Below are 12,108 nucleotides of genomic sequence, written 5' to 3'. Positions count from 1 at the left end.
TGGCATTCTCTCAATCTTGGCTTGCAGACCTGCTCCTGTCCATGTCAAACACATAGGTGTACTAGCCCACTAGTTTAGCAAGCAACACCATGCTGGGCAAGGCACAGCGAGTGGTGCTTTCCGTGATGGGTGGATCACAAAGCTGTCCATTTGTGCTCAGTTTTAAGGCAGAATACTTACAGCCCCCTTCTCATTATCTCTCTTTCTCACACACCCATTGTAATTATGCAGTAGGCATGTGCACCTAGGCAGTGCATGAGTTTAAATTTTGTGAGTTTCAAGTTTGGGGACGCTTACAATTTATCTTACCATTTCTACCGATCTGGGTGCCAGTTATGAATATTATATGTGCATTTTCATGGAACAGTTTCATTTAAAAAAATAACGGTTTTGTTTCTCAAAATCAGCTCCTGCCATTATGGACACATGGATTCACCATGAGCCATTGGCGGCTAAAGAAATGAGTGCATGGAAGTAAGAGATAGCCTAGGCCAATGTAGCAATAACTTCATTTGTCAACTAAGTAAAAATACATATAGCCGACAAATAAAAACAGAACATATCCTGATGAAATTGCAGGTTCATTCAATCGCATTCATCTCCCTATTCCGCCTGTCTGCCTCCGTTTCTATCGGTCTTGACTTGAGCTATAGCTAGGGAAGTGCAACATTGTATCAAATCAATTAACTGGGCTGGTCTGGCTCAGTGACTGTATACATGAAAGTCCAGCCCCAGTTTATCGAACTTGCTGTAGCTATCGAACATTGTATCAACTAGCCTATTCCGGGCCCACAGACACAAACACAGCTGTTTGTGAAAAAATTATCACATTTTCACCCATCAGACTGTTCTCAATTTAATATTGTCTTTACTAACATGTAAAATTAGTTTTGATTTAGAATTGCCCACTATCAAATAGGCAGGAACAGTGGCAAGGGAAAAAACATGTCATCCGTATGCACTCGAATAGCTAATGGAGGCCGCTTTCCTATGGTTAGTTTCACTCATGTCAGGTAGGATACATCGGTTATTTCACCACGTGACAGGTGACATTCCGCCCAAACTCTTTATGCCATGGGCTCTCCAACCCTCTTCCTGAAGCTACCCAGTGCTTCAGTTGGGAAATCAAGTGAAATCTGTTTGGGAGCATCGATAGTAACATGTTTTCACAATTAAACATATTTCATTAAACTGTTGACAGACCCTCTCTCTGCGTGCTGGAGAGAGGAATGAAGGAGAGAGAGGAAATGAAAACCCATGGTGGTGAGATATTAAGTAGCTAAAGGTAATGTGTCAGCCTATTAATTATGAAAATATAACAAATGCCATATTACTAGGCTATTCAAAATCAAATACAAATTCACTGTAATTGTAGGCTAACTCTGAATTTGTTTAATTTAGGCTACACCAATTATGTACCAAAGATATCTTGAATCAGTTTTTACAATTTTCTGTGGTAGGCTATGTATTGTACAATCATTTTAATTCAAGGTTTTTGGGCTTGGGCTCATACACTGCCTTCGGAAGGTATTCAGACCCCTTGACTTTTTCTACATTTTGTTAGGGTACATCCTTATTTTAAAATGGATTAAATCAAATTTTCCCTCATCAATCTACACACAATACCCCATAATGACAAAGCAAAAACAGTTTTTTAGACATTTTAGCAACTTTATAAAAAAACTAAAAACTGAAATATCACATTTACATAAGCATTCAGACCCTTCACTCAGCACTTTGTTAAAGCACCTTTGACAGTGATTACAGCCTTGAGTCTTCTTGGGTATGATGCTACAAGCTTAGCACACCTTTATTTGGGGAGTTTCTCCCATTCTTCTCTGCAGATCCTCTCAAGCTCTGTCAGGTTGGATGGGGAGTGTTGCTGCACAGCTATTTTCAGGTCTCTCCAGAGATGTTTGATCCGCTTTAAGTCCGGGCTCTGGCTGGGCCACTCAAGGACATTCAGAGACTTGTCCCGAAGCCACTCATGTGTTGTCCTGGCTGTGTGCTTAGGGTCATTGTCCTGTTGGAGGGTGAACTTTCACCCTAGTCTGAGGTCCTGAGCATTCTAGAGCAGGTTCTCATCAAGGATCTCTCTGTACTTTGCTCCATTCATCTTTTCCTCGATCCTGACTAGTCTCCTAGTCCCTGCCGCTGAGAAACATCTCCACAGCATGATGCTACCACAACCATGCTTCACCGTAGGGATGGTGCCAGGTTTCCTCCAGATATGATGCTTGGCATTCAGGCCAAAGAATTAAATGTTGGTTTCATCAGAACAGAGAATCTTGTTTATCATAGTCTGACAGTCTTTAGGTGTCTTTTGGCAAACCAAGTGGGCTGTCATTTGCCTTTTACTGAAGAGTGGGTTCCATCTGGTCACTCTACCATAAAGGCCTGATTGGTGGAGTGCTGCAGGGATGTTTGTCCTTCTGGAAGGTTCTCCCATCTCCACAGAGGAACTCTAGAGCTCTGTCAGAGTGACTATCGGGTTCTTGGTCACCTCCCTGACCAAGGCCCTTCTCCCCCAATTGCTCAGTTTGGCGGGGCGGCCAGCTCTAGGAGGAGTCTTGGTGGTTCCAAACTTCTTCCATTGAATAATTATGGAGGCCACTGTGTTCTTGGGGACCTTCAATGATGCAGACATGTTTTGGTACCCTTTCCCAGATCTGTGCCTCGAAACAATCCTGTCTCGGAGCTCTACGGACAATTCCTTTGACCTCATGGCTTGGTTATTGATCTGACATGCACTTTCAACTGTGGGACCTTACTGTATATAGACAGGTGTGTGCCTTTCCAAATTATGTCCAATCAATTGAATTTATGTCCAATCAAGTTGTAGAAACATCTCAAGGATGATCAATGGAAACAGGGTGCACCTGAGCTCAATTTCGTGTCTCATAGAAAGGGTCTGAATATTTATGTAAATAAGGTATTTCTGTTTGAACATTTTATACATTTGCAAAGAAATCTAAAAACCTGTTTTCACTTTGTCATTGTGGGGTATTGTGTGTAGATTGCTAAGGATTTGTTATTTTTTTAATCCATTTTATAATAAGGCTGTAATGTAACAAAATGTGGAGAAGGTCAAGGGGTCTAAATACTCATAAGCCCTTATATGTATGAGTGTTTTAATTGATCATCGCCTTAGAAAGTGCTGTCCATTTCGTTGTGTTAGGCTTTGAAACAACATCCACAATGACCATGTTTTCCACTCAGTTTCAAATTGATCAATCACAGTGAGGTGAGTTTTAAAAGCATGATACTGTTTTGATAAGTGTTTGATGTGATTTTCAATTACATTTGCATTGATGTCAGAGTGGTTAGAGGGACAATAGAGCCATGAGTATCAGGCCATTAGCTACCTGATGATCATTAGTGAGTTGGGTTCTACTAACACATGTCCAGAGTACATAAGTGGAGATTACCATGACTCACTGGTCACGTAGAATTTTACTGCAGTCATGACTCATGACTGGTAACGCAACAGCTCTAGTCATGGTGAGTTAATAAGACAATCAGAAATCGGACATCCCCAAATGGGCACTTTCCTACATTTCTCCGCAGCAGGCCAGTAGTACTTCTCTGCGCGCTCAGGCGCCCACGCTCCATCAACATTAAGAAGACAGCGAAATCAGACACATGCTCGTTGCTCACATGGAGCGCTCCAAACAAAACACAATTAAAAAATTGGCAACACTCAGAAATGATGGTATGACAACCAAAACTTGTTTCTCACAAGTGGAGCAGGTTGTGAACTCTGCAAACAATGTTTCCACTGCGATAATAAGTACAGTAAATGACTGTAGGCCTAATTAATCCATGCATTAACAGAAATGTACGTAACCAAATGATGGGGTTAACTGTAAATGTACTACTGGTGAATTGATAAAAATAAACAATAAAAGTGCAAACAATTAACAGGAGACAGCTCAACATATTCTGGAGAGAGCTGAGCACATTCTGGAGAGAGGTGTACCAAATGTCTTTGTCACACACTCCTCCCCTTCTTGTCTCAACATTTCAAATTTTCCTCAAGACACATTATCTTACACACATTTTGGGATGCATTGATGTCACTGACAGCCAGATCTCAATAATCAGCGAGGCCTATTGCTACCTGCACTGCACAAATTGTGGGCTACCCAAATAGGCATACAGTGCCTTGCGAAAGTATTCGGCCCCCTTGAACTTGGATTGTGGATTGTATTTATCATCATTAGTCATTTAGGTCAACATTGGATCATTCAGAGATCCTCACTGAACTTCTGGAGAGAGTTTGCTGCACTGAAAGTAAAGGGGCTGAATAATTTTGCACGCCCAATTTTTCAGTTTTTGATTTGTTAAAAAAGTTTGAAATATCCAATAAATGTCGTTCCACTTCATGATTGTGTCCCACTTGTTGTTGATTCTTCACAAAAAAATACAGTTTTATATCTTTATGTTTGAAGCCTGAAATGTGGCAAAAGGTCGCAAAGTTCAAGAGGGCCGAATACTTTCGCAAGGCACTGTATATGCCTACACACTTATGATTTGAAACAATCCACAGCTTTAAAAAAAACTAATGGTCCAAATTAAGCAGTGCCCCCTTTGTGCTTTGTATAATATCACTTAACCAACAATGCCATGTCTGCCAGTGGGAACCCAGTAACTGCACAGACCTCAGAAGTCAGGCTGACAACAGGATGGGATGCTCAAGAGCTTTAGATCAGTCGGCAACTTTTTTAAACATACCCTTTACCAGTTCACTACACACACACACACACACACACACACACACAGGGTCTTAAAGCCAAATCAATGTGGAGAAAGGGAAGGCTCAGAGGTCCTGGTGTCTGCCATACCATACTGCTACATAAAAAGGTGAAGGATGCCATGTTAGCAATTGGTTCCAATTGACAGAGGATTGGTCATGGTCAGTCTCCTGGGTGGAAATCCTGGTGAGAATGTGGCTATTGCACCAGCAAGAGGGCAAGAGAGGCCAGTGCTGAACAATAGAGCACTCAGAGGAATCTGGCTACAGTGGAACACACTCACAGTGGATCACAATCTCCCCCTGTTTTAACTCTTCAACTACCAGATGTGCACATACCTAGCAGTGTCTATATGACCATTATATATACACTGGACAAAAATATAAACGCAACATGTTGAAAATGCACAAAAAGCTTATTTCTCTCAGATATTGTGCACAAATGTGTTTACATCCCGGTTAGTGAGCATTTCTCCGTTGCCAAGATAATCCATCTATCAAGAAGCTCATTAAACAGCATGATCATTACACAGGTGCTCCGTGTGCTGAGGACAATAAAAGGCCACTCTAAAATGTGTTGTCTCAAGATGCCTCAAGTTGAGGGAGCATGCAATTGGCATGCTGAATGTCCACCAGAGATCTTGCCAGAGAACTGAATGTTAATTTATCTCCCATACGCCACCTCCAACATCGTTTTAGAGAATTTGGCAGTACATCCAACTGGCCTCACAAGCACAGACCACGTGTAACCATGACAACCCAGGACCTCCACATCCGGCTTCTTGACCTGCGTGATCATCTGAGACTAACTACCCGACAATCTGATGAAACTGATGAGCATTTCTTTCTGTAACAAAGCCCTTTTGTGGGATAAAACGTATTCTTATAGGCTGGGCCTGGCTCCCCAGTGAGTGGACCCTCCCAGGTGGGCCCTCCCAGGCCCAGTCATGTGAAATCCATAGATTAGGGCCAAATTAATTTGCGTTTATATTTTTGTTCAGTGTGCCTTCCTTGCTAAAAACCGGGTCTACATATAGTATGTCTTGGTAAACAGCTTCGTTCTCTTTTTTGTTACATTTTGTAGACATGCCGATGCATTTTCTTTTAATTTACAGTTTTTTTTATCATGGCCATGCATGGATGAGCTCTACTCTAATCAAATTGCAATTAAGACCTGAATCCGGACCCCTACGCTAAACCTATTTTTGTCATGTAATATTTAATGCCACCACACCCAGTTTCTCCAATTAGCCAGTCATCTGGCCAGCTGGGGCCTCAACTTTTTAGAGGGCGGTTCAGTGGAGAGGCTGGGTATTTGAAGAGACCACTGGCTGACAGGCAGGGCAGTCACAGGGAGGAACCAGTGAGTCCTGCCAGTTCTCCAGAGGGGCCCTTTGTGGCAAAGACTCTGCCCAGATCAGCTTACCCTTTCACAGCCCAAGCCCCGTCTCCCACAGGCCCTCAGCTCCAGCTGACAACAAGGCCCCAGCTGCTAATTATCCGGCTGATGGAGGGGTGGGACTGAAGTGGGACTGTCAGAGCGAAGGGTGGCAACACTCTAAAGAGATGTGGAGTGGGATGGCCAAACAAGTTCCAAAAATGACAGCATCAATAACATTTTTTAAATGTCAATATGCCTATCCAGTAGTACTACTCTTTACTATAATTCAGTTAAATAACCATTATCTCTATTTAATAAGGCACATTCTTTCACAAAAAAGGGATTGGTCTGTGTTCAGAACAGATGAGAAACAGCATTTTGCATCTTAGAAGAGACCGAGACTGTAAGAACAACAGCAGAAACAAACCATTCAGTTACAGTACTTTGACCATTGGGTTCATAACGTTGGATGCTGTCCGTTTCAAACCTGGTCACCAGAATCCTGTTGTCCAGTTGCTGCAGAGAGGAGAAAGAGAATGTGCATTCAGAATTCACACAAATATACCTATTTTCATACATAACAATGAAACCAGCATTAGAACCCAAATATGTGACTATGCAAGGTTTTGCAGAGGAATAGACCTGCACTGAATGCTGGGCTACACAACATCCAGACAGAGTCAAGTCTGGCACTCGAAAGTTCAACTGAAAAACATAAATGAAAAGTTTCTGGTTTGTTTGGTTTTAGATGCATCTCCATTTTCTAGAAAGATTCTGACTTACTTTGATGTAGACTGTAAGGTCTGTGCAGAGAGGATCTGTAGGTCCTGGGAGCTGCCCTAAGAAACTCAGTGCTATCTAGTGACCCCTAACTGGACTTGGGGAACTTCTGGCCTAAAGAGGGGCAGGGCAGAATAGGCATGCTTGTCCATAAACAAAAGCTATTTGAACATGTAATATGGCTTAAACTGGGTCATTGCAAAGTGTAAATGTTGTCGCCAGACCAATGAGACATACAGAGGACCCAGACCAGCAGGTTCTCCTTGAACACCTCCAGCTGTCCTGAGCTCACCTTTACATCCACACTACTCATCTGGTCCATACAGGGACACATAGGTCAGAGGTTAAATTTAACTTGAAGTCTAGATGTGTTTCTTAAAAAAATAGCTGAAACACTATTTCAAGCGACAAAAAGTGATGATTATGTGTAATAAGCTACTATGTTGACATCAGGAAGCCCGTCATCAATGTGAGATGTTATGTATTGTGTTTAGAGGAAGCGCTACCGGAAAGCCAAGTCTAGGTTCAAAAGGCTCATTAACAGCTTATACCACAAGCCATAAGACTGCTGAACAATTAATCCAATTTTACTTTATTTAGTAAATATTTTCTTAACTCCATTTATTGAACTGCATTGTTGGTTAAGGGCTTGTAAGGACATCCAGCAGTGGTGAGCCATTGGGTCGCAGCGAGAGAGTGACCGTCACATTGGGAAGGACCCCTTACACGTCACACAGATTACACAAAGGGGAAAATAACAAATGGGTTTGTGAAAATTAGGAGACAGCAGAAGGCAACAAGAAGCTTTAGCATTACATTTACTGTACCATAGACTGTGCTCACCTTGCAATTCACTGTAGACACTGTGCAGTTTCCATACTGCATGGAGCGTACCATCTCCGATAGAGCTACATTCACCACAGCCCCACCATGCTGCAGCCGTTTTCTAGGCTTGGTGTTTCTGGATCCTTGCAGGAGAGGGCATTGCTGATGCTGATGAGGCCCCTGGCTGAGGGATGTCCAGGGGGGGTCCCAAAGGGGCAGACCTGCAGGAAGATAGAGGGTATCATGGCCAGGCGATAGGCCAGCCCTTCACTGTCAGGCTTACTCCCAGACCCACAGAGGAAAGCCCGCAGGTCCGACAACACGCTTCGCGTTCCTAGGAAACTATGCAGTTTTTTGTTTTTTTACGTGTTATTTCTTACATTAGTACCCCAGGTCATCTTAGGTTTCATCACATACAGTCGAGAAGAACTACTGAATATAAGATCAGCGTCAACTCACCATCAGTACGACCAGGAATACGCTTTTCGCGACGCGGATCCTGTGCTCTGCCTTACAAACAGGACAACGGAGTGGATCCCATGCAGCGACCCAAAAAAACGACTCCGAAAAAGAGGGAAACGAGGCGGTCTTCTGGTCAGACTCCGGAGACGGGCACATCGTGCACCATTCCCTAGCATTCTTCTTGCCAATGTCCAGTCTCTTGACAACAAGGTTGATGAAATCCGAGCAAGGGTAGCATTCCAGAGGGACATCAGAGACTGTAACGTTCTTTGCTTCACGGAAACGTGGCTTACTGGAGAGACGCTATCCGAAGCGGTGCAGCCAACAGGTTTCTCCACGCATCGCGCAGACAGGAAAAAACATCTTTCTGGTAAAAAGAGGGGCGGGGGCGTATGCCTTTTGACTAACGTGACATGGTGTGATGAAAGAAACATACAGGAACTCAAATCCTTCTGTTCACCTGATTTAGAATTCCTCACAATCAAATGTAGACCGCATTATCTACCAAGAGAATTCTCTTCGATTATAATCACAGCCGTATATATCCCCCCCCAAGCAGACACATCGTTGGCTCTGAATGAACTTTATTTGACTCTTTGCAAACTGGAAACCATTTATCCGGAGGCTGCATTCATTGTAGCTGGGGATTTTAACAAGGCTAATCTGAAAACAAGACTCCCCAAATTTTATCAGCATATCGATTGCGCAACCAGGGGTGGAAAGACCTTGGATCATTGTTACTCTAACTTCCGCGACGCATATAAGGCCCTGCCCCGCCCCCCTTTCGGAAAAGCTGACCACGACTCCATTTTGTTGATCCCTGCCTACAGACAGAAACTAAAACAAGAGGCTCCCACGCTGAGGTCTGTCCAACGCTGGTCCGACCAAGCTGACTCCACACTCCAAGACTGCTTCCATCACGTGGACTGGGACATGTTTCGTATTGCGTCAGACAACAACATTGACGAATACGCTGATTCGGTGTGCGAGTTCATTAGAACGTGCGTTGAAGATGTCGTTCCCATAGCAACGATTAAAACATTCCCTAACCAGAAACCGTGCATTGATGGCAGCATTCGTGTGAAACTGAAAGCGCGAACCACTGCTTTTAATCAGGGCAAGGTGTCTGGTAACATGACCGAATACAAACAGTGCAGCTATTCCCTCCGCAAGGCTATCAAACAAGCTAAGCGTCAGTACAGAGACAAAGTAGAATCTCAATTCAACGGCTCAGACACAAGAGGCATGTGGCAGGGTCTACAGTCAATCACGGACTACAGGAAGAAATCCAGCCCAGTCACGGACCAGGATGTCCTGCTCCCAGGCAGACTAAATAACTTTTTTGCCCGCTTTGAGGACAATACAGTGCCACTGACACGGCCTGCAACGAAAACTTGCGGTCTCTCCTTCACTGCAGCCGAGGTGAGTAAGACATTTAAACGTGTTAACCCTCGCAAGGCTGCAGGCCCAGACGGCATCCCCAGCCGCGCCCTCAGAGCATGCGCAGACCAGCTGGCCGGTGTGTTTACGGACATATTCAATCAATCCCTATACCAGTCTGCTGTTCCCACATGCTTCAAGAGGGCCACCATTGTTCCTGTTCCCAAGAAAGCTAAGGTAACTGAGCTAAACGACTACCGCCCCGTAGCACTCACTTCCGTCATCATGAAGTGCTTTGAGAGACTAGTCAAGGACCATATCACCTCCACCCTACCTGACACCCTAGACCCACTCCAATTTGCTTACCGCCCAAATAGGTCCACAGACGATGCAATCTCAACCACACTGCACACTGCCCTAACCCATCTGGACAAGAGGAATACCTATGTGAGAATGCTGTTCATTGACTACAGCTCGGCATTCAACACCATAGTACCCTCCAAGCTCGTCATCAAGCTCGAGACCCTGGGTCTCGACCCCGCCCTGTGCAACTGGGTACTGGACTTGGTACTGAACTGGACTTGGTACTGAACTGGGTACTGGCCCCCAGGTGGTGAGGGTAGGCAACAACATCTCCTCCCCGCTGATCCTCAACACTGGGGCTCCACAAGGGTGCGTTCTGAGCCCTCTCCTGTACTCCCTGTTCACCCACGACTGCGTGGCCACGCACGCCTCCAACTCAATCATCAAGTTTGCGGACGACACAACAGTGGTACGCTTGATTACCAACAACGACGAGACGGCCTACAGGGAGGAGGTGAGGGCCCTCGGAGTGTGGTGTCAGGAAAATAACCTCACACTCAACGTCAACAAAACTAAGGAGATGATTGTGGACTTCAGGAAACAGCAGAGGGAACACCCCCCTATCCACATCGATGGAACAGTAGTGGAGAGGGTAGCAAGTTTTAAGTTTTAAGTTTTCCTCGGCATACACATCACAGACAAACTGAATTGGTCCACTCACACAGACAGCATTGTGAAGAAGGCGCAGCAGCGCCTCTTCAACCTCAGGAGGCTGAAGAAATTCGGCTTGTCACCAAAAGCACTCACAAACTTCTACAGATGCACAATCGAGAGCATCCTGGCGGGCTGTATCACCGCCTGGTACGGCAACTGCTCCGCCCTCAACCGTAAGGCTCTCCAGAGGGTAGTGAGGTCTGCACAACGCATCACCGGGGGCAAACTACCTGCCCTCCAGGACACCTACACCACCCGATGTCACAGGAAGGCCATAAAGATCATCAAGGACATCAACCACCCGAGCCACTGCCTGTTCACCCCGCTATCATCCAGAAGGCGAGGTCAGTACAGGTGCATCAAAGCTGGGACCGAGAGACTGAAAAACAGCTTCTATCTCAAGGCTATCAGACTGTTAAACAGCCACCACTAACATTGAGTGGCTGCCAACACACTGACACTGACTCAACTCCAGCCACTTTAATAATGGGAATTGATGGGAAATGATGTAAATATATCACTAGCCACTTTAAACAATGCTACCTTATATAATGTTACTTACCCTACATTATTCATCTCATAGGCATACGTATATACTGTACTCTATATCATCGACTGTATCCTTATGTAATACATGTATCACTAGCCACTTTAACTATGCCACTTTGTTTACATACTCATCTCATATGTATATACTGTACTCGATACAATCTACTGTATCTGCCTATGCTGCTCTGTACCATCACTCATTCATATATCCTTATGTACATATTCTTTATCCCCTCACACTGTGTACAAGACAGTAGTTTTGGAATTGTTAGGTTAGATTACTTGTTGGTTATTACTGCATTGTCGGAACTAGAAGCACAAGCATTTCGCTACACTCGCATTAACATCTGCTAACCATGTGTATGTGACAAATAAAATTTGATTTGATTTGATTTGATTTGAACAGTGTGAGGTCCTGTGGGACAGAGAACAGCCTGGCCAGAGGAGGAAGGGGCCATCCACCAGGGGCAAATGGCCAACACTGGCCAGAGGACAGAGGGAGCCGGCCAGACACTTAGCACGCTGCTCCACTGTTGGGTATTGCATGTGTTAGAGAAGAAGACAAAATACTGCACAATCACACAGATGACAGTGTTGAAAGTAGAATAATAAAAAAGAGTACATGCACAGTACAATCAGGGAAAAGAAGGAAAAAAAGCATTACAAATCTGGAAAAACGCACAACTACAGATTCCCCCTCTCGTATTTAACGTTACTGTGTAATCCACAATGCCCTCACACTCATTTTGGCCAGGAATGACTGTTATTGACTGGGATTAAGGTTATGAATAAATATGGTAACCAGGACTGTTCAGTGATACATCTATGAGTAAAATCCTAAAATTAAAAATAATACCATTTTGTTTCATTTTAAACTTACACGGCTGATGTTCTACCAAATTAACATTGAGGTTCTGTTTCGTTCTATTTTCACTGCAAACTGTACTTCCTATTTTTATAA

The 12,108-nt window shown here is 44.1% G+C and overlaps 1 long non-coding RNA gene across 1 annotated transcript; it reads right to left on the bottom strand.

Annotated features, from left to right (window-relative positions):
- Positions 1-6,061: 6,061 nt before the first annotated feature.
- Positions 6,062-12,070, bottom strand: LOC139374262 (uncharacterized). The gene is made up of 3 exons (XR_011627655.1): positions 12,028-12,070; positions 7,758-7,960; positions 6,062-7,635 (listed from the first exon to the last, which is right to left on the bottom strand). It is a non-coding gene; the product is annotated as an uncharacterized lncRNA (long non-coding RNA).
- Positions 12,071-12,108: the final 38 nt, after the last annotated feature.

The sequence above is a fragment of the Oncorhynchus clarkii genome, chromosome 19 (genome assembly GCF_045791955.1).
Source record: "Oncorhynchus clarkii lewisi isolate Uvic-CL-2024 chromosome 19, UVic_Ocla_1.0, whole genome shotgun sequence".
In the NCBI taxonomy this organism is placed as follows: Eukaryota; Metazoa; Chordata; class Actinopteri; order Salmoniformes; family Salmonidae; genus Oncorhynchus; species Oncorhynchus clarkii.
The sequence above is the reverse complement of the archived record's forward strand: the minus strand, read 5'-3'. Positions and strand labels throughout refer to the sequence as shown.